This window comes from Corvus brachyrhynchos, unplaced genomic scaffold (assembly GCF_000691975.1).
Source record: "Corvus brachyrhynchos isolate BGI_N302 unplaced genomic scaffold, ASM69197v1 scaffold213, whole genome shotgun sequence".
In the NCBI taxonomy this organism is placed as follows: domain Eukaryota; kingdom Metazoa; phylum Chordata; class Aves; order Passeriformes; family Corvidae; genus Corvus; species Corvus brachyrhynchos.
The window spans coordinates 1,520,062-1,543,845 of NW_008237233.1; the positions used below are offsets into that span (position 1 = coordinate 1,520,062).

A 23,784-nucleotide genomic window follows, 5' to 3' on the forward strand; every position below is an offset into this window, starting at 1 on the left:
GAGAAAGTGAACTAGAACTGCTGCAAGGCTGCCTGGGTAACACATGATTCCAGATGGGAAAAAAAAAGGAAAGTCCTAGTACAAATGGATCTTGGAATGCTTTCTGTTGTTCACTCCATGTTTTGGCTGGCTTAAATGGTTTATAGGATTGTTCTCATTTTGTTTTGTCTAAAGATATATTTGACTAGTGTGATGTGAGCAAAGCAGAGACATTCAGAGACCATAAAAGAAAAATAAAAATGCTGCAACTAACAACATAATTAAAAGGTTAATTTTAAGTCCTGCACTTGAAATTTATACAGCTGACATACATGCAAGGAGTTAATACCTAACTTATTTCTGTTTTGTTTTCTGGGCTTTTTTGCTGGAGTTTGATCCAATTACAAGAGTATGTACATGGATCTCAAGACTACAGAGCTATTTTCCCGCTGTGCCACTGATTCATTGTCTGACTAGAGAGCAGTCTAATCAACTTCTGTCTAGGTTGCCTGTTTTGGAAAAAGGATGATATAATTATTTCACTAAGAATTAAATTCTAGAAGATGATCTGATATGCTCTGATTTAACACTTCATATTAGTTCAGAGAATATTATTGTCTTCTTCCTGTTCTAAAGAACAAACAGCAACACCACTTTTCCCTGAATAATTCTTAGTAATTCTCCTCTTGTTGCCCTAAATGAATACATAAATAAAGAATCCCAAATTTGCACCACAATATTGTGTGTTATAGCCTAATAACAAAAATGTCTACTGATATTTGCATAGGTGTGATGAATTAAATTTGTTTTGATACCATCTCAGAAATCTTTTTCCTCCTTTTTTTTTATCTATTATGTGTGGGTCTTAGCTGCTGTTTCTTCTCACTGCATTACAGCATGACATTAACTCTGTAAATTCAGTAGCATCTGAGACTGAAGGCAGGTTGCAACCATGAGCCATATTTTCCAGCTGCGGGGAAGATTTCTCTGTCTGATCCATTCTGTGTTCTCTGAAATTCTATTCCGCAACAGCAGGACTATATTTTGGGTTTCATCTACTCCTGCATGGGTAGGACTCTGAATCAAAATTTACTTTGGAAACAAGCTCTTTGGATCTGTTTCTCTAAATGAGCCAAAATGAAAAGCTTACTGGAAATCATACTAACTGGGGGAAGTGAACAAACGCACTATACCAAAATGTTAAAAAAAGAGAGATGTCCAAGTGTTTAAACAACAATATGGGAGAAAATAGCCTTCCACTTGTCCTAGGTTACAATGTAAGATGTAACCAAAGGCACGTATTCTATTATCATCTTCACAAGCTGTTAAAGCGGGTAGGGCAATGTTTGTTATCTCCTACCATGACTCATCCTTGATAACTCCCTCCAGGGTCTATCTCTGTTTAATGGGCAATCAAGGACCCACCACATGACTCACAGAATTACATCAACCCGTTGTGAGATGCTCTGCCCAGAGGAAGGAGCCAAGCATTCCCACCTGGATATAATCTAGGGTTTGGAACAGCATGAGAAGCCCTTATATGGAGGATACCCAGACGACAAGAACTATACTGCTGGACCTTCAGGTGAAGACCAGACCCTTTTCTACAGTTCTTCAACAGGACCACTTCATCTGGACTGCTACCACCACCCTGACTAACAGGGTGTCAGGTTGTATCCTGACTCTGTCAGTGTTCTTGTACTATTGCATTTATTTTAATTTTCCTATTAAATTATAATTCTGACTTGTGATCTCCCACTGGTTTGTTTTCAAACTTGTACGCCACTAAATAGAAATATCAGAGCAAATTGTAAGGTAAGGTTGCATAAAAATACCAGTTACAAAGCTTTAGGGAAGAAAATGTTATTATTCTGAAAATAGTGAGCTTTAATGTATTTCTTCTCTGGTAAACTTTCTTGGCACATTGGTGCTGAAGATAGGGTCGTCTGATCTCTGAAAATGACAAATTTGTAGCCAGAGAGACCAGGAATAGCCAAGAGTTTGAAAAAATTCTTTCTCTTGTTTCATGATAGGATAGGATTTGGATTATGATAGATCAGATCACAGGATAGAAGAGGTTAATGTAGAATGTCAGGGTTAAATTTTGACCTGGAGCAGGGAAATATTAATATTCTGTAAGCACCAAAATCCAAATAAATTACATAGTCCTGTCCTCAAGGAAACCTCTTCCTTAAAGATATCTAAAGGGTCCATGTGTTTTTACACATGGAAGTACTTGTAATGTTTGTCATGCCAAGTATAATTGAACCAAACCCAACTGAATTTGTAATAGCAAAACCAGCAGCAGGAGAGGTAATCTCTTTAAAAACTTTGTCATTTATAATTTATTAAACAGCATCTAAATATATAGTACCAAGGGGTTCCATGTCTGCTTCATGCACTGTTTCCTGCATCCTCTTTGTTGCCTTCATCCTACAGCCTGGACAAGAAAAGTTTCAATGCGCTTAACATGAAGTACAAGCAGACAATCCGAGCCTAAGGAGCTGGTCAGAAATATATTTCATGACATTCATAGATTTGCAAATCACTTCCACTGCTATTGCTTTTATTCCTATCACTTTTCACTATCTTATTTCCCAGTGTCAGGAAGAGCAAGGAAACTCCTGAACTTCAAAAGTGCATCTTCAGTGACAGTTTTCATGCAGGTGAAGAGCTGGGCTAACGTACAAAGTGCTTACATGTGACAAAATTTAGTCTGTGCCTAAGCAAATCTTCCTAGCTCAGGGCCATGCCAATACATTCATGTCTCTTTTTAATCAACTTAGTGCATGATATAGTAAGATGATAGTGTGTAACTCTATTATAACCATATATAACATGTTCATCACATAGGCTTATTCAGCCACTATGGCCTGTAGGTACAAAAATGCTGCTAGCAAAGATTTTCTTGCTATTTTCTAAGTCCGTGAGAGACTTTTCTCTCTCACAGAAGAGGTAGCAGAGTTGTGTAAACAACCAAACCACCTGCAACCTTGAAAAGTCTTGTTTATGGTATAGTAGAAAAATCTTTTGACAATGGATGTTTTAGGATTTTAGCCAATCACCCCAAGGGGTGGCTGGTCCTTTGTCCAATTAGACTATGAAGAAAAAAGTCTATAAAAGAGTTTGTAAAATAATTAAATAAATCAATCTTGCTGCACAATTCCTGCCTGCTGGATCTTCTCTCCTCCTCCTCCCTATGGCTGCAGGACACGGTGATATACCCTAGGGCCTAAGCCTGCAGCAATAATGGCCTAACATCTTTTTTATGAACCATGTTATTATTTTTTACAGAATTATATTAAAAAAATCTTTTTTTATCCTATCCAATCTGTATATTTATGATCTGTATATTTATTTGATGCATTTAATTTTAGTCCACCAGTATTCTCTTTTTAAAGGCTGAGGAGCTGAGCCACTATTTTCTTCAGTTTCTTGTATGCAATAGAGTCAAGGAGCTTTCTATTTTCAATACCGCTTTCCTGGAAGTGCTAGCAAGCATAACTGCTCAAGGTACCCCTTGCATTTTCCTGATTGGCATTGGCATTTTCAAAGGATAACTTTAGCTTGAAGTAGGTCCATTTCTCTCCAGTCAGGAAAGACAGAGAAAGTCTCTAAAGGAGGGTTGTGTTGGGCACTTAGTGCCCCAGAATGGAATCACTGACTATGAAGGGAAACCTGGAAAGTCTTTCTGGGCTGAAGTCATCTTTTGTGCATAGCTTTAGCTGGCATCAATATTGAAGACACAATTTTGAGGTTTAGGCCCAGAAAAGAGTGGGCCAGGATTGGATGCAATCAATTTGAGGAGCGTTACAACTTTGTGAAGGATCATTAAAGTGTTAGGCTGGTTTAGGCAAATCCATCTCTCTTACTTCAGAGTGGATCAAGAATGAGAGATGATAAACACGCCTGCAGGAAAAGAAGCCATGTCTGAAATATGACATTTCACAGGTTAGGTGAACCTCAATCACATTATTGACCATGATAACTCTTCTCAACTCAGAAGAGATGTAATAAGAAATTTAATGTCTTTCAGAAATACAGCGGATGAAACAGTAGAAGCCATCACTGAATAGCATCGCTGATGACCTGCATTAGGTTTATGCCCCCACAAATGAATGTGCATTATATTTGTGTATTAACATATGCATATTGTTATATACAAATTTCACAAGGAATTATGGAAAAAGAATTAAAGCTAAATATCCATTTTCATGGTTGTTTGACAGGGATTTAATGGTGAAGTTGATCAATTGAGTTTAAAATATATTTCAGGAACTACTATATTTTATACACTGATGAATATTAAATCCTTTTCTTTAAATATAGACTTAACTTCCATCTCTAGGATATAGCTTGATTGGAAAATTGTTTTAAATAGATTGCACCGATACATTCCAGAAACATTATGCTCATATGAATGGAAAATTGTAGGCATGATAGCACACGGAAGAAAGAAAACAGTAAGGGTGTTTTCTATTTATACACTACAAAAAACATTTGATTTTACATTTTAAGATTTGGATTAGACATTTTAAGATTCATCACAGGATTAACTAGATTGGAAAAGACCTTTGAGATCATCAAGTCCAACCTGTGACCTAACACCACATGATCAACTAAACCGTAGCACTGAGTGCCACTTCCAGTCTCTTTTCAAACACCTCCAGGGACAGTGACTCCACCACCTCCCTGAGCAGGCAACTCCAGTGCCCAACCACTTTTCCAGTGAAGCATTTTTTTCCTAATGTCTAGCCAGAATTTCCCCTGGTGCAGCTTAAGACTCCTTCCTCTCATTCTGTCAGTGGTAGTCTGGGAGAAGAGGTTGACCCCCACCTGGCTACACCCTCCTTTCAAGCAGTTGTAGAGAGTGATGAGGTCTCCCCTGAGCCTCCTTTGTTCCAGCCTAAACAATCCCAACTCCCTCAGCTGTTCTTCACAGGGCTTGTGTTCTAGACCTTTCACCAGCCTTGTTGCCCTCCTCCAGACGTGTTCGAGCATCTCAGTGTCTTTTCTAAATTGAGGGGCCCAGAACTGGGCACAGCACTCAAGATACAGTCTCACCAGTACCAAGAACAGGGGAAGATTGACTTCCCTGATCCTGCCGGCCACATTATTCCTGATACAGTCCCAGATGTCATTGGCCTTCTTGGCCACCTGGGCACACTGCTGGCTGATATTCAGTTGGCTGTTGACCAGTATCCCCATGTCCCTTTCTGCCTGGCCGCTGTCCAGTCACTCTGTCCCCAGCTTGTAGTGCTGCAGGGGGTTGTTGTGGCCAAAGTGCAGGACTCAGCACTTAGACTTACTAAACCTCATGTTGTTGGATTCAGCCCTTCTACCCAGCCTGTGCAAGTCCCTCTGCAGAACCCTCCTACCCTCCGGCAGACCAACACTTGTTCCCAGCTTGGTGTCATCTGCAAATTGCTGATGGTGGGCTCAATCCCCTCATCCAGATCATCAATGAAGATACTAAACAGGACAGGGCCCAACACTGATCCCTGGAGGACACCACTAGTGACTGGCCACCAACTGGATGCAGCACCATTCCCCACCACTCTCTGGGCCCAGCCAATCCAGCCAGTTCTTAACAAAGTGAAGAGTGTACCTATCTAAGATGTGGGATGACAGCTCTTCCAGGAGTATGCTGTGGGAGACAGTGTCAAAGGCTTTGCTGAAGACCAGGTCTTTTCCCATCTTTTCACCACAACTTCCGTTTTTAACAAGATTTGCTCCATACTCTACCCTGTTTCAGGCCTAATCCAGATGTTCCTTGGGCTGCATTTTTTCACACTCACTCCTTTACATTGTTGCAAAAACCCATTTCCACTTACTTAATCCTGCCAACTTTTGTTTGAACGTGTCTGAATTGGCCAGACTAGGTGTCCACTTGTATGAAAAAATCAATGTTATTCTCCAGTCTTGTGCTGTATACATTGAACCATGAATGGTGCATCTCCCATCATTAAACTGCAGCAGCAGCATCTGTCCTGTCATACCTGGGGATTCTGCAAATCCAGCCATTTAATATCTCAGTGCACGAGGTTAAGATGGAGCGAGGCCAGAGCCAGAGAGAACATGTGTATAGAGTACTTAAAAAATTTAATAAATGAATAAAATCACTGCCAAATTCAATCATAAATTAGCAATGGTGTAAGTTACACATCATGTATTTGTTGGTCAGGAAACAGGTGTATGTGGGTGTGAGTGTCAGAGCTGTTCAACTTACAGCAACTTGGCATTTAGTAGGAGTGCAATTTATACTCATAAATATGGAAGAACGAATGGAAGGGGACTAGTGAAAAAATCAGATAATGGAAGGGTTAACAACTTTGTAGCATCTACCAAAAGAAAAATTTCCCCAGGACACCTGCTTTTTTCCTTTTTTTAATTTTTTTAAAATTTATTGTGTATGTTCTTAGGATCACATCTCCTGCAGATTTTGAGGGGTCTACTTTGATGCTCTGCTTCCCCCCTGCTGAATTGACATATAGAACATCCATGAGATATTTACAAGCAAGTTCAAGTTTGTTCTTCCTGTGCTCTGAGCCAGCTAGATGCAAACTGGCCTCAAAGCAGGAACCATGTAGCTGCAGCTAGCAGGCATGCAGCCCAAGCTGATAAGCCTTGCTGAGAAGGCAGGGTGTATTTGCTCAGGCTCAGCACTGTAGTGCAGCTATACAGCCTCCACTTAGGTGCTGGTGCAGTCAGTGTGTGCTCGAGGTTGCCCAGACTGCAGGCAAAATGAGGTCTCCTCCACTGTTGGAGACCAGGGTTGACACCACTCACACCAGAGACAAGCCTGGTCCTTTTCTTATACATGTAGTGTAAAGCACATAAACAGTGCTTTAAAATAATTTAAAAATTGTACGTATAACTGGTGATATCACTGTGGGAAAGAGATTAATTGTTCAAAATGTTTGGAATCCAACACAATAAATTGGGTCATTTGTCTAAGAATCCAGGGGTTCCTTGGCACACTGCTTTTTAAGACAGAAATATTTTCAAATATTTTGGTTGTTTTTAATGTAGCAGGAAGAGCATAGAAAATGGTCCAGGTTCCAAGAAGCCCTCAGAGCAGGAAGTTGGGAAATAGTCTAGAAAGGCTCCCTTCCCGATTGGTATATATGAGGCAATTTTTTGTGGCTCTTGAATCATCTCAATAGACTTTTGATTGTTCTATGCACTCTGGCATAAATAATCAGCTGTAATCAGGGATGCTGTGGTGTACGAAGAACAGAAAAAACCTCTACTTGAAAATCCCCATACTGCCTCTGAGATGAGGAAGGAAATTGAGGGAGATCTTCAAAGGTTTGAAAATGCCTGTAATAAGAATTATATTTTTCAGTAGATTTGCCCATCACTAGTCAAGGGTCTTATTCATGTATCACATGTATCTTCCCTGAGTAAAACTGTCTTTTCTTCTGGAAGATGCATCTCATTTTAAATGGCTGCCAACTCTAATCAAAACCAGCTACACAACAATTTCCTTATTTCCACCTCAGCCTGGGTGTTCACTATGACTGCTGAAAACTGCACACAAGCAATTCAACAGATAGGGATAAAGAATTTAAAATTTGTGTTACTGTTCTCCAGAGCCATTTCTGACAGAGACTCAAATGCTTATCCAGGGGCTAAAGTGTTCTGCAGTCACATGGATATTGTGCAGCTGCATAAGAAAAGTTCTTACTGCTAGTGTCATATTGGGTTTAATCAATTTTTCTGCACAAAGCATTCTGATCAGCTGCAAATTATTTCTAAAATTCCCACAAGAAGATGTGGTGGTCTTGATGAAGTATATCATACTGGTATTTTACATCATGTAATAAAGCTCTTGAAGTGTATTAAAGTGGAGCAGGTAAGATAAAATTTAGTCTGGCTGTCTGGCCTCACCTAAGTGATGAGGTAGGATAGACATCCTGGCTTTCCAGCCATAAAGTGCAGCAGGGAATACCTCTACTAGTAAGGGCTGACTTTCTACCAGAAGTCATATTGTCCACTTGCTTTATATAAAGCACCAATGTCACAAAGCTCCTGACCTTTCAGACCTCTTGGCCTGTACAGTTCCATTTTGGATTTTTCCCTAAGTTTCCGCTTTCCTAAAGTCCCATTGCTCTCAAGCTGAAGTAATGTGCTGATGCCTGAAGTAATTTTTGGAAAACCTGAATCTGGTTTACCCTTTTCAGATTAAGCTAAAAGTAGCATTTTCTGTCCAATACTGAACAGATGACTTGGGTCCTCCATGTAATTTTTGCCATGAGAGATGGAAGCACTCATATGTAGCCTGCTCATGCCCCTGCAGCCACTCATCATGGCCTCAAAATGGGTGAAATTTTACAGTGGTTGAGGATTTCCAACAGTTCCATCCTACTTGAGTGCTGGAGTATCTCTTTTAATTTGGTCACAGAGAATTACTTTGCTGAAAAAACAATCTCTGGAAAACCATGACTAACATTTTTGCGACTGACACTGAGGTTAGGCTCTTTTATAGCGGCATAAGTAGAGCTGCACAACACATCCTTTAGCAAAGCTGATTAATGGTCTTCTAATTTGAAAACAGTGACTCTTAGTTCTATTCTCATGTACATTGGTTTCATGTCTGTGTAACCATTGATGGTGGGGTTACTCCTGGTTTACACCAAGAAGATAGAAGATCAGGGCTCCTTTATGTCAGCTCTTCTGAAAATGCTCCAGAGTAAGTTACCTAAACTAATTTCCTTGCCACCACTTTCTTTCCTCTAGCTTAAAAAGAATGATTGCAGAAACTGTATTTTTTGCTGGATTGTTCTTTCAGTGGTGTCTGCAATTAAGGACCATCAAATTAAACAAACAAACTGTGATTACTGCAAGTTGTGGTAAGCAGTGGTAATTGAAATGCTTCAGTAAAGCTGGCTAGTTTTAATATGGCCTTTAAGGACATTAAATAGTAATTTCACCATTTTAAACCATGTCATTGTGGGTTTGGGAGTACTTAAAACAAGGAACACAGATATTTCTTGTACAGTAGAGAGTAGACACCAGTAAAAAAATTATTTATGGAATATACAAATAGGTTACCATGCAGTTTGTGCGCAGTCAACCCCTGTGGAAAGCTGCAATGTCCATAACATGTTTCTTTAAGAGGATGTGTCTTTAACTGTCTGTGCCTGCAGCTTATTAGGAAACAAAGGAGTTTGAAGTACCACCAGTATTTGTGAAGAAACACTGATTTAGGCCACTTGCAAATAGTTTTGACATTTAATACTTGTACTTCTTTTTTTGTAACTTAAGGACTATAAAGCTGTACTCTCAGGCAAGTGCATTAATTTTACAGAGAGACATTAGGAAATATGCTCCCAGAAACATTATATAAACACTCTAAAATGTTTCCAAATTATTTCTCAGGAAGTACATCTGTCAATGAGAACACCTCAACAGCTGTACGAACTGGGTTACCTAACCACTGTGCATCACATGTAAGCTCATTCCTCAGCTGAGTATCAAACTATCTCTGATAGTAATAGTCTCTGTCCATACCTATATGAACCACAAGAGTTCTGATGCTGTTGCACATTGCTTCAACAAGCAGACGTACATACGCTTATGTTTGTGTAGCTATATATATATGAAACATGGAATTAAAACTTGTGAGGAGCTGTGCATAAAGGTTGGTAAGGTAGAGTTAGGAAGTGCCAAAAGGCAGATTGTTATGTGACCTTCAACCCATTCTCACGTGTGTGACACAATGTGCTTAAAAACACTCGTTGGGGTTTTTTTCACACTCCCACATTTTTGCTACATTCCTTTAAGCAATTCTGCACAGTGTATCAATGGCCACAACTACAAAAGATGTCCACAATCCATAATCTAATTTAACTCACCTTTTTGCAGCTGGTTTATGGTAATTTCTAAACAATCTCAGGTTCATTAGAGCAGCCCTAAAACAGATATGCCATTAAGTCTGTCATTTCTGAATAAATTTCTAAATAAATTATTTCCCGCAATGAATATTCATTGAATAGGCAGGGGGAAAAAAAAAAAAAAGAGAGAAGCATTTTAATCTTTCTTGAGTAATGAAATCAGAAAATCATTCCAGATGAGGAAATGACTGTCTAAAACTCTGTCTGCTCTTTGGGACTCTGCTCAGTGGTGAGAGATGTTTTCAGATGTCTGAGAACATCTCAGCACAGTGCAGGCAGAAACAGCAATCCTCAGTTTCTTAACTCCACCTCTGTTCTGATCTTGGCTGTGTGTTTCAGTGGAATTATTTGTTCTGTGACAGAGACTAAACATTAGACAATTCTTCCTTTTTACCATTTGTTTTACTGGTGCAGTCTTGGAGTCACATCCATTTTGTTGTAATCATTATCTTTTTCTTAATTTTCTCTTGGTGTAAGAACAAAATTGAGGACATCTGAAGTATCATAAACATTCCAATCTAAACTTCTCCTTCAAAAAGGCTTTTTCTTGTGTAGGGTAACTCCTGCCTTTCCCATCCTAGCTCCTTGGATAATACACTTTTGTAGTGCAATACAGGTTCACAAGAAATTTTTAACAGAGCCTTCAGGGAGTTGCACTCAATGAGTGAAGCTCCCATAGTCATATCTACAATACTTGAAAGATCTTCACACTTTTGAGAGATGTGTAGGAAAAGACTGAGTGGTCTTTGGTTTGACAAAACTAAAATCTTATTCTGCTGGACTTTTTTTTCTGGTATGAACTTTGTTTAAATTTGATTGAATCTGGGTACCTAGCAAAATAATAAAGTGAGTGGTTTAATGCCCTTGTCCATATATAGGCAGAATATGTAAAACATAAGATGTAATCAATGTCAGAAAAGTAGCAGCAAATTTAGAAGAAGCACACTGCGCAATGTGTAGCTATAAAAAGTTTTCATCCTGCTCATTGCTCTAAATATACTGAGTTACACTTAAAATGAAGATACAATGTCAAAGGTATGTAGAATTGAGGACATTGGACCACTCCAATATATATTTCTAATCCCTGTATTAATTTATTGATTAGAAATGCTTATTGAGTTGTGCAAGTTCCAAGAGCACTTCATTACACAAGTGCTGTCTAGAAAATGTCAGTACTGATCTGCCTCAAACCTTTTCATGTCATTCTTATCCTCTTCCAAATGCTTTCATAAGCTTCATCTCACTCTATGTTATTTAACTGAAAATCTTTTTTATAAAGCAGTTTATTAAGCTCAGCAATTCAGTGAGGGATCTTGGCCAGAATAAAATAACACACACTCTGAAAGCACCTGAAATGCCATATTTGCATAATTTTTTGTACAATGTTCAGTGTAGTCATGCCATTACTCAGGTTGCAAATAGATTTATGAGGAAAAGAGGGGAGACTCTAACTCCTGAGCCCTGAAGAAAACAAAATTACATCTGTCCTCCAGTAGTGCCAGGCATCATTTAGGAGGGAAAAACACTAAGTGACTTTCCTCGAAACTGAGCAGGAGATTCCTCCTTTGGAAAGCTCTCCTTGTCATTGGCAAGAAGAGGAAGGTTAACTGGCATGGCATCCCCTTTTCAAACTACATCAGTTCTGGCCACATATATTTAACATCGTGTTAATTTTGTTTTCCTCACTCGCATTAGAGCATTTGGGGGTTTGGTTGGTTGGTTGGGTTTTGATTTGTTTTGTTTAGATACTCTGGGTGTTGTGAATCTTTGTTTGAATAAATCAGAATGAAAACTTGCCCATTTGGAATGAAAATTTACAGAGGCCAGATTTTAAGTGTTGAGTAAGGATTTTAGTTTATTTTATTTTCTCTTTTCCTATATCAGAGGAAGAGATATGCAACTAAATTAATTAGGGAAACTCAGGTTAAAAATAATAATAAAAGTGTTACTTCTTAGTTGATTGCATTTTGTGGCCAGTATCACATTAATGACAAAAGCTCATTAGAAATAGACAAAAACTAGAAGTTTCTTGGTAGATCTTATAGCTTGTGAAAAGGAAAATATATTTCAAATTTCCCACAACCTTTACCATGGAGGAGTTGAAGATCTAGTCTTACCTGAAGAAAAGGACACACCTGGCAATGTCTGCTTCTAGGTATATGGAAAGCGATACAAGAACTGAAAGTTACACAGTCACTTTCAGCCCAACTTTTTGACTGTCTTCAGATGCCTAATGGTGCAGATCAAAGAGGAATCTCTGCATTTCAGGATGATTGGAACAGAACCATCATTCCATTCTTGGTCCTAAATAATATATTTTTTTGGTCTTGTGAAGTCATAGTGCAATTTACAAGAGAGGATTAACAGAGTTAGCTATTTTCTGATAAAGCCACATTTTATTAGTAAATGCCATACTAAATTTCTAAAAACATTGAAGTAAACTTTACCTTAACCCATTTAGCATTTTCATTAAACTCTTTCTCATACACCTGAAAAATTACTCTATCATCAGCAGCTTTATGTCTTTTCAATCCTGAGATATGTTTGGTGACTTTTTCTAATACAAGAATTCAGTGTTCTCAGAAAGCCACCACAGATAAGTCTCAAAAAATTTGATCATCAGCTTGTGTTACAGTCTGGTTTTTAAAGTTATTAGAAATGCCTCTGCTCGAATTAAGGTGCAAATGAGACCATATGCCAAAGTCAGTAGTATGGGTTTTATTTAATAGTAAATATGAGAGACAGAGAGAGAAGAAGAAAGAGAAAGAAATAGAAGAGAGATGGGGGAGGGGACAGAAAGAGAGTGACAGAGGCAGATAAAAGAAAATATCACCACTCCGTGGACCCCACCAGCATCCCAATGACTCTCTCCAACTGGTCTTCTTGGTGGTGAGGGTCCTCCCAAAATCATAGAATCCAATGGATTCATATATGCTCAGGCCAGGTGGGAATGCCCAGGTACCTCCCCTGGGCTTGGGGGGGCAGGAAGGGGCAGTTTGACACAGTGTCTTGCAGCAGACTCAGGATCTGTAGCATCACTTTGCATCACATGCAGTCCTCTGGTGAAAGGCCACAGGAATAAGTCTGGGGAGCACTTCAGGGGTCTGACACCCCCTCAGCTGCCTTCCATGCGGATGTCTTGTGGATGTGGCCTTCATGGCATTGGGGTTTCACAGCTGGGCCAGTTTGTGTAAGGGAGGATGGGTGTTCTGTGTCTCTGACCAGAGGTTACACCACACACCCTAGACCTCCTCTGCCCTAGGTTGGGGAGGAGTCTGTGTAAACCTGGCCTCTGTAGGCTGTGGTCTCCCCCACCCCAAACCCAGCCAGGGATGATTCTCTGCTGTGTTTAATTTTATTGTGGATGCATTCTTTTCCCTCACCCTTGTGAGGGAAAAGATCATCACCTGAAATGATTGAACAATAGTGTCCCCTTTATCTTACACAGGTGGCTTCACTCACAGTCCAAAGTTCAGTTGGGCATCTTCAAGGAGGGGTGGGCTTCTGTGGTTGTAGCTTCTTTATACAGTTTTTGCTATAATGGGCAAAACTCCTTCATAATAATGCTTAAGGCATGAACAATTTCAGTCTCTGACAGCTTAACCCTGGTCCTCTTGAACTATCTGGCTTGTAGCCCCAGATCCCGTGAGATGGGTATCCACTTTTAGCACTAGTGAAACAGATAACAATATTGACATTTACCGAGCAGCTGCAGGGAATCTATTTTATTTCAGTCACTTTGTTTCACTGCTGAAATTAATAAAAATTGTTTCAGTGTGATTTATAGTAAGTGGTATTTCAGAAAGTAATAGCTTTTTTTGCAAGTTGCAACACCAAATTTCTAGGCAGTTCTGCCTAACACCAGAGTCTCCATACTATCATATGACAGTAATGAGTCAAACTTGACCCAAATTCACATTGTCTCACTGCTTGGAGTATATCACAGAATAATTCTAAAGAAATATTTATATTTATTAGCATGCACAAAGACTTAGGCAGCATTGTTCAATTATATAAAACAATCAAGCTTAGTAGAACCATTCCACTTATTATGGCTGTATCATTACTGTTAACATTATTCACAGAAACATATAGTAGCTCATCCAAAACTAGAGATTTAAATCTTTTCTAGTAGAACACATCTTCATCATGTTATATTCTATGCTTTTGTGCTTTATCCTGCACTTGCGCAGTGTACGCTGACAGAAATTCACAAGTCAACAAGTCTATCTAGACTGCAAGTGCGCAGAACTAGTATTTGTTTGCCATGATGAAATTATTCAGATTGTTTAGGTGAATGAATGAAACTGCCTTGGCAAGGGGCATTCTTGCTTCCACTTAATTGGATAAAGCTTCTGCATGGTTTCTACAATATTTGATCACTGTCTGTGATTAAATTTGTCACACAAAGTATTGACAAATCAGAGGACTGGACAATCACCAACCATATGAAGTTCAACAATGGAAGGTGCCAGGTTCTGCACCTGGGACAATGCAATCCTGGATGTACGGGTGGACAGACTGGGGAATGAGATACTGGAGAGAAATTCTATGGAAAGGGACTTGGGGAACGTGGTTGACAGAAAGCTGAATATGAGTCAGCAGTGCCCTGGCACTCAGGACGGCCAAGCATGTCCTGGGGGGCATCAGGCCCAGCATCACCAGCCAGGCAAGGGACAGGACTGTCCCTCTCTGCTCTGAGCTGGGGCAGCCTCACCTGGGGCAATTTTGGGCACCACAGTATGAAAAAGACATTAAGGTATTAGAGAGTGTCCATGAGGATGATGAAGGGCCTGGAGGGGAAGCCATATGAGGGGCAGCTGAGGTCATTTGGTCTGTTTGGTCTGGAGAAGACAGAGGGGAGATGTCATCACAGTCATCAATTTCCTCATGAGGGAAGAGGAGGGGCAGACGCTGATCTCTTCTCTGTGTGACACAGGACTTGAGTAAATGGCCTGAAGTTGAGTCAGGGGAGGTTTCGACTGGATACCAGGCAAAAGTTTTTGACCACAGGATGGCTGGGCACTGGAAGAGGTTCCACAGGGAAGTGGTCACAGCAACAAGCGTGACAGAGTTCAAGAAGCATTTGGACAATGCTCTCAGGCCCGTGGTGGGATTCTTGGATGTCCTGTGCGGGACTAGGAGTTGGACTTGATGGTCCTTTTGGGTCCCTTCCAAGTCAGCTGTACCAGTTTGAAAACAAACCAGTGGGAGGCACCAAGTCAGAATAACAATTTAATGGGGAAGTTAAAGAAAAGGAAAGAAAAAAACTAAAAGAAAACACTGGTTCAAACTGACAGAGTCAAGATACAACCTGAGTCCCTGTTAGGCAGGGTGGTGGTAGCAGTCTGGTAGAATGGTGGCTGCAGTCCTCTGAAGCGGTGATCCTGTAGAAAAAAGGGTCTGCTCTTCCTCAGAAGGTCCAGTGGTGGCTGTGTAGCTCCTGTCCCAGAAGATAGTCCGGAGGGAGTTATCTCTGAGTCAGGTGGCAGGACCATGATGGGCCATTAACAGAAAGATAGTCTGGGGGGAGGAGGCAAGGAAACACTGCCCCACCTGATTTCAATGGCTGATGGGGATGGTAATAGAATACACTGCAACCCAGGACAACATCATATTCTGTGAGTTTATCTACACTTTATTATACATTTGAAATAATTTAATCAATGTAAGGATGTTGCTTTAGGTCCTCCATCATGAAGACTCTAATAATGAAAGGACACAAGTCTGAGCACCTGAAGCAAAGGGTGGAAACTTTTGAATGTAGCTTTTCAGAAGAACAGTTCTTCCTGACAGTTAGAGTAAGCCACAAAGAAAGGGAAACCACTTAAATTGTTTAGGGACCTCCAAATTCAGGGAGCATCAGAAGAGATTTTTTTACTGAAGTTGGCCTATAAACCCTCATTATATACTACCATCCATATTATACTATTTATTGATTGATTAATATATTTATATTTATATTTACATTTACATTTATATTTATATTAATTTATATACTTTCTGTATTCAGCATTGGAGAGGATGCACCATGTCCAGTTCTGAGCCTCTCAATTCAAGAAAGACTTTATAGTGCTGGGGTTTTTCAAAAAAGGGAAATGAAGTTGCTGAAGAGTGTAGAGAAAAAGTCATATGAGGAGCAGCTGCAGGAGCTGGGTGTGTTTAGCCTGGAGAAAAGGAGGCTCAGTGGAGATCTTATCACTGTCTATAACTACCTGAGAGGAGAACATAGCCAAGTGGGATTGGCCTCTTCTCCAAGGCAGCCAGTGACAGGATGAGAGGACATGGACTCAAACTGTGCTAGAGGAGGTTCAGGTTGGACATCAGGAAGAATTTCTTCACTGAAAGGGTTGTTAAGCATTGGAATGGACTGCCCAGGGAGTTGGTTGAATTAACATCCCTGTAGGTGTTCAATAAAAGACTGCTCATGTCATTTTGGGCCATGTTCTAATTGACAAGATGGTGATCAGTCAAAGGTTGGACTTGATGATCACAGAGGTCCTTTCTAACCTAAATAATTCTCTGATCCATAAAAGGAGGAGATTCCTCCATCTCATAATCCCATGAAAAGAAATACATTAAACAGTGACATGTTTAGCTACCGTGGTGCAATATATAGAGTGGAGGATCTCAATACTCCATAATCTCTGAATAGATGATCCTGCCACAGATTACATGCTACTATCGGTGTTTCTCCAGCAACTACACTGCAAAATGACCCACAGCCCTACTGTTTAGCTATACTTGGCTTGTTTATGCTATACTGTTTTGTATTTAGAACCTACATTTGTCCATTATTATTCCTCCTAACATAGGAAGCTCCAAAGAGCTGAACATACAAGAGTTTGAAGTGTCCATCCATAGAGAGCTCCTAAATGGATGCTTCACTTGAAAATAAATAAATATAATCCATCCCAAATTTCAATAAATTTTATGCTTTTACTCCTATTATAGAAGATTGAGACTTCTAAAAACTATTTTGGATTTCTTACCTCTTCACATATTGTGCCATACTCTCATCATTTTAACAAAAGCTGTAATCATTAAAACCTGGGTGATGAGAAAAAGTTTATAAGAAGCTGAACGATACCATAATTATCATTATAAGAAAGTGATCTGTAGAAATAACACTTCCAAAATACAGTTTCTCAGAATCCCCCTTGATTTCTCTATTGCAGTAAAGGAGCAAGATTTTTCCTAATATTCAATGGATTGTGGGTCCCTCACACAAACTTTGACCCATAGAAATATAAATTAAGCTAAAGAATAAGTTCTTTAAGCAACTCCATTCATCTCTGAGATGAAAGATTAGGCAAAATGTCTCTGCAATTATCAACTTCATTGTCCATGACACTACTGGAGTTTGTCCAAGTTTCAGTATTTTTAGGTATCTGGATTGTCATTGTGAGATTGTCAAGGAAATAGAATTAAATATATTTTAAAAAACCTAAACCGTGCTGTTGAAACTAGCTTCACACTAGGCAGATTGAATTTTGGCTGCCCAAGCTGTAGCAACCCAAGCTTAAAAACATGCATTCTTCCTGATAGTTCTAGGTGTTGCAACCTTTCACTTGCTCCATGAACTAACCCTCCCCAGGAAAAATACCTCTGACCTGCTCTTCACCTCTTTGTTTCAGGGCCTGAATTTCCTTAGGAAATAGCCCTCAGTGAGTTTGTTTGTTTATTTGCTTCTGTGAAGGGAGAAAGATGAAAATATAGCATCTAAAAGGGCGCACATATAAATATGTTATTGATGGCAAAACTGAGAACCTACCAGCAAAATTTCTTAAGAGGAGCGCTGGGAGGTACTCCACTCAACTGTCTATCTACTAGATGACTTGAGATTTTGGCTGCCCTTCCAAAAATTCTCTTTATCCATCCCACCAAATAGTAGTGCTTTTGGTAAGGGATGTCTAATGACTGTTACCTATTTGGTAGGAGCAAGGAGAGGAATTATCAGTGGAGTACCCTCAGCTATGGAATTAATTTAACTGTTGGTCCAACAGAGCTCAAGCATCCTGACTCTCAGGGCAAATCACCAGTTGAAGCTTTCCTGAGAAAAGAGAGTAAACGTGGTATGTTAAACTGATTCTTGGAGGAGATGGCAGTGGCTCACATAATAAATGTTGCCTAATACTTTCCATTAGATTTCAGGTCACTACTTGGCCCATGATTCTTAGACTTTCACCATATTCATCTATATATTTTCATTTCTCTACTACTCTCTTGTGATGGTAAAAAAAAGGGTTTTGATGGGTCAAGGAGCCTGTTTTCATATTTTCCAGCTAGTGTTATTAACATTTTTTGGTTTACATTTTAAGGCCTTTATTGATGGAGGTGATATACCTCAAGAACAGGAAGCAGGCAAATGTGGTTCTTCCTGAGATGTGCACTAGTCACTTTTGTAGTCAAGGTGCAAAAAGAAATCATTAAGCCAGTCAGGTTTTGAACCACAGGTACTGTTCTCAGGGTTCAGGTTGCATACAAATTAAAAATGAATCCTGTGGAAACTAGTTGAAGTCTGTGACTTTCAGTAACCTGCTCTAGGCGATGGCATCCCTGTCCATGATGTGGAGGTTGAAACTAGACAATCTTTTAGATCCCCCCCAACACCAGCCATTCTGTGATTCAGTGATTCTATGACTCTATGATGAGATTACACAAGAAACATTAAATCTGGAAAAGAAACCTAGTGGCCAGACCCTTTTCTTTGTTTCCCCTCCATTTTCAATATATTTATCATTTGACCATGAGATTAGCTTAGTTGGTTAGACCATGTTGCTAGTAATACCAGGGATGCTGGTTTGATCCCTCTGTGGGGCATTCACTTAACAGTTGGACTCAATGATCCTTGTGGGTCCCTTCCAACTCAGAGTATCCTATGATTTTCTGCTTGCTTAAATTTACGTTCTGTATGGGCGGATCATAATCTTCTATCCACCACACTGGACAGAAAGATCTAAGTTTGTGAGAAATAGACCCATGTTCCAAGGAGGTTTGGGGTCCAGAAACAAGTGCTGCCAATAGATCTTTCCAGTGTTTGGAAAGGAGGGCTACAGCTAGACGATGGGAATAAACCTCCAAAGCCACTTCGACGTTGTTACCACAGTCTGACCTCATTCTTTTACTGGAGGAACTCTCTTAGTACCAGAAAAAACAGCTGTGTATTCTGCAAGGTATAGTGTCCCTAGGCCTTACAAGAAGTGATACTCTCCCTCTTTCACAATTTTCATGTCAGCATTAGTTCAACACTTCCAATGATCAGATGAGGCAATCATAGCAGCTAGTTAGTGACTTCCTGAACTTTGTGTACATTCATAAAGGCCATGCTTTCATTCATAGTCCACTTTAGATCTGAAGTAGAGCAGATGCTATAGGTACTTTTATATCTATAAGAAATAATTCAGAAACTTTGGGGGAAAAAAATCATTCCTTGAGTAATTTATTTTTTTAATTAATGTCAGAGCAATGATATTGACAGCATTCCATAAATAAAAATACCATGAAATAAAAATAAATACAGCACTTGAAATTAAAACAGGTCAGTGGTTTGATGACTTTAGAAGTGGGTAGTGATCATAGTACATGCATTGACGTTTATTTATGGTTTGACACCCTTGGCCTGGAGATGGGCTATAAAATATTTCTTCAGAGGTCAATTTCATCAAATATTCAGACATGAGGTTTGCTGGGGCATTGTCCCAAAGCCAGTCATGGTAAACATTTGGTTTAGACTATACATAAGTTTAAATGCTTTTATTGGGAATTCATCCCAGTATTCAAAGATGCCATGAAGTGGACAGAGGAAATTGCCACATAAAGGTAAAAGATTTTCATATGCACACACAGACATTTAGGTTTTTGGTTTTCTTTTTTTTTCAGATAAATGGAAAATTCATGTTTATATCACAGATATTCTTTTCGTTGTCTGTGACCTCTGATTAATGCAGAGGCAAAACAGTCTTTTTTTTTGCTGTGGGTTGCTTTTCAGCTAAAGTTGTTAGATTTCTTTAAAATTTCCTAGTATTTTGAAGTTATTTTCTGTACTTTTCAGCTTGTTGTTAAAAGTGCAAAATTTAACGCAATGTATTTAGGAAAAATTTTCAATAAAAACAAAAGACATTTAATTCCTGTTAGTCCTGTACTCTACTCTGAATTAGCATAACTAACTGAAGATTCATCCCATTAAAAGAGAGTTATATTGATGCACACTAGGGAAAATTGCATATGGGTTAAAAAAAAAAAAACATTAAAGAAGCCTTTAGTCACATTAATGCTACTGAAACCCTGTATTTGTATCTGCCACAGCCATGCAGTTTTCCCAAGATACAAGTTCGGAGAGAGAGTTGGATTTACAAAAGATAGGAGGATAGGAAGATGCTGGAGAAGACCTGGAATTTGCAGGATTTTTGGAAAATGAAAAAAAATTAAGTAATGTAATGGCTCTATTGAAAAGAGTCTAGTAAATTAATAGGGCTGGAAGAAAGTGAGTTCTGCCTCTTGTTTTAAGTAAAACTTTGAAGGCAATGATGCCACAGGGCCAGGACAGCATTCTCTGCAATTGCTCTCTCTGGGGTCTTGAAGGGTGCTGGATCACGGCCTGATTATTTGGTGCCAGAGATGGGCAGCCTGGATGCTTTCAGATTGTATTTCCCCAGGAGAGTTGCTCATGTTTCTGCCTCTTCAAAAGGCCTTTTTGCACGTAGACAGGGACCATCTTTGATCTTGGCTGGGGGTCCACTGTTAACTGCTGCTGGGAAGTGGCTTCAAATCAGCAGGTCAACCAGCTCTTTTGAAGATAGAGCCATTTATTCAGCAGCTAGAACAGGAACCACAGGCACCCAGAGGAGCCTAAATTTTTTGTCTAGTACTGGTAATTAAAACAGGGCTTTACACTTTGTGGTCTTGAGCTGACTCAGTAGCACCACTGAAGTATTGCAGTGAAGTGTGTATTCACTGCTGTTGTATAATTTGGTTATTGAAGGACACATTTAGTGTGGCTGTTTAGGGTGGACACAGGACTGCAGCTCCATTCTGGTGCCATTGTGCAACTGCACAAGAGACGTGTGAAGTCAAGGGGACTGTAGTGACTTCTGTAATGAATCTTCCCAAGCTGAAGGAACTGACTTTTCTCCTGCTATCTATGTCTTACAGAGGAGCAGCTCCAGGGCTAACACGCTTGCCTCTGCTGCAAGATGTTAGTGAAGAAGGCAAAGTTGTCCATATCAGGCTCAAAACTCTACAAATTAAGCTACTGGTACTCCAGTAAAGGTTTTCAATAAAAACGAATATTTTTATAATGTAGGTGATGGCATATCTGTGCCAGAAACATAGGGTTAGATGCTCACTTGGTTTATCTTCAAATTAAATTGAGTACAGCTGCATCATGAGCATTTATCCATTACTGCCCAGAATCAGAATATAATCATGATTTATAGAATGAAGTGGCATCTGAAGTAGTTAGTGTGAAACTTGTGTTTTAATTCTTGGCATAAATTGTTTAAATGTGTACCTTTCAAAGGCAGTCCTATATATTTGTAAAGTTCTAAGATGAATTGGCTTCTATGTGTGTGATATTTAGTAATAAAATAAGGCAAGTAGTCTTCTGGGACTGTTTTTCTTTGGGTTTATTTTTTTTTTTCATGAGCACAAGCCAGATGTGAGAACCTGAGGAAGGCTGCATCTTTTCAACCCTTGCCATAGGCCAAAAGCTATTTAATGTTTAAATAGATTACATCCTGTGGGAAGATACTTTTGCATGCTAGACTTAGTGTTAATCCAGAAAAAGATTATAAAAAAATGATAAATGAGCAGTGAAAAACAAAAACCATTTGAATTGTATGTTTTTATTACAATCAGGAAAGCAAAGCAGAGCTAGGAGGGCTCTCTGCAGGTACTGTTAGTTTTGGAAGGTAGAAAACATATGGCCATGTCATTAGACATGGTATTTTTGCACTCCTTGAATCCTTTATCAAAATCATGTTTGGCAAGTGGAAGAACGGTGTCTTCCAAACAAAAATATCCTGTCAGTGGCTTTTCCAAGGTTATATTTTAGAGTGCTCTCTTATTTTATGATGATCCTGTTCCACTGGTGGGTTTATGGATGTTCAATAAAAACCATAATCTGTTGGTCTATAACATGTATGTGAGAAAACCTGCTGTTGTTGTGATAAACAGATTTATTAAGGATTCTTTCATTTCTGGAAGCACCAGCTATTCCTGTAAATCACTGCTGCCAAGGTTTTTAAATGTTTCTTGCACACATTATGGAATGGAAAGACATGACTGTACTCCAGCCCCTAGGATCAGTTCTTCACTTTTTATTGGATCACACCATTTTACATTTATCTTGTGTAAAGGGCAATGCAGAAAACTGCTGAGAGTTTAATTTCCCATGCCTATGCTAAGCTTTGTAACGCTAAAAGGCTCGCATTAAAGATTGCATTGAAGTCATATTTTGTAGTATAACAAAATCTTCTATAAATTGTTCGACAAATAGAAAACAGGGGGAAAGAGGGACAAGAAAAGGAGATTCTTTTTTTTTTTCTCTGTCTCCCTGTGGACTACTGGTAATTTTCAAAAGGATGGGAGGAGAACTGTATCAAGACTGAGCACAGTGTGCACCTGTTGCTGAAGCAAGGTGCTCCAGCTTAGTTCCATGTACTTCACGGAGAAACTGCATCAGCTGTGCAAAGGAAAATGGTCAAATGTTGTACTTAACATTTTTAAAATCCATATCTCACAGCCTAAGTTGATTACATAATATAGTGGCCATCCAAAAACTGGTTCTGGCTGTAACTTGAGAAAACTTTTGTGAATATTTTGAGCTTCTTTACTTATTTTCATCATAATTATCATGACAGCATATCATAATATTCAATTGCAGTAATGTTAGAATTTTATAGTTGGGGCTCTCAAATTTCCTTCCTTTTCCTTCCTTACTTGCAAGCTATCTCTTTCAGCATTTATCTTACTGTAGAGTGAAACCTTCAAACCACCAAGGGGAAAACTTCTTGTGTTCATGCCTCCATATTTAAGAAGTATGGTAGAAGTGTGAAATCAATTACGTCAACAGCAAAATATTCTAAGTGCCATTTTCTTGTCTCTGTTGTGCATTTTTGCATATATTTAAGGCTAGGATTACTGATTTCAAGATACTACCAAATTTATTCTTACAAAGCTATCTGCTATACTGACCTGTTGTTTATCCCCAGCTGCTGTGATAAGATTTTCTAGATTGCAGAGGAATGAAAAAAGGGAACAAAATCTATCCAGGAAAATACTCTGAAGTGCTTTTAGTTTATCTGGTGAAAAAAAAAAAAAAGTTGTATTGCAAAAGAAGTCCCTTCATATGTATGAAAATCTTGTGGTTTATACTTCTGCTGTATCTCATGCTTTCAACATTCATCTGGTGCTTCATTCTGGTTTGTCGTGTCATAAATTCTCCCTTGAATAAGTCCATCTTCAAAGCTTTTAATGACTGTTACTCATGCAAGAAAATATCACAAAATTTATAAATCATATTTCACAGTGAGTCAAAAATTTCTTACCTATAATTCTGTAAAGGGTTCTGAAAGTTAGACATCTACTCCTCACAACTTTTTGATGTCAATGTATCTTTGGATAAAACAGTTAGATGCAAAAACGCTTAGAAAATTAGTGGCCTGGTGATCTTTACCTTTCAGTCTTGATTAAAGATTTATTTGTAAAGAACAAAAGTCAAAACATGGAAATAGTGGACTAAACTGCTAATCACAACTCCCACAAATCTTCAGAAATATGCTTCATTTTCAGATTAATGACCAAGGTCTTATAATGCACCAAAAACCCATCAGGTATATATTTAGGAAGGTAAGATGAACTCTCAATGCCAGATTTTAAAACATGGTGTCTTGGAGTGATTTTA

At 39.0% G+C, this 23,784-nt stretch overlaps 2 long non-coding RNA genes across 2 annotated transcripts; one reads left to right on the forward strand and one right to left on the reverse strand.

Annotated features, from left to right (window-relative positions):
• Positions 1-450: 450 nt before the first annotated feature.
• Positions 451-14,726, forward strand: LOC108445507. Its single transcript, XR_001860394.1, has 3 exons — positions 451-462; positions 13,343-13,348; positions 14,647-14,726. It is a non-coding gene; the product is annotated as an uncharacterized LOC108445507 (long non-coding RNA).
• A 182-nt stretch (positions 14,727-14,908) lies between these two features.
• Positions 14,909-18,762, reverse strand: LOC108445508. The gene is made up of 3 exons (XR_001860395.1): positions 18,720-18,762; positions 16,844-16,845; positions 14,909-15,028 (listed from the first exon to the last, which is right to left on the reverse strand). It is a non-coding gene; the product is annotated as an uncharacterized LOC108445508 (long non-coding RNA).
• Positions 18,763-23,784: the final 5,022 nt, after the last annotated feature.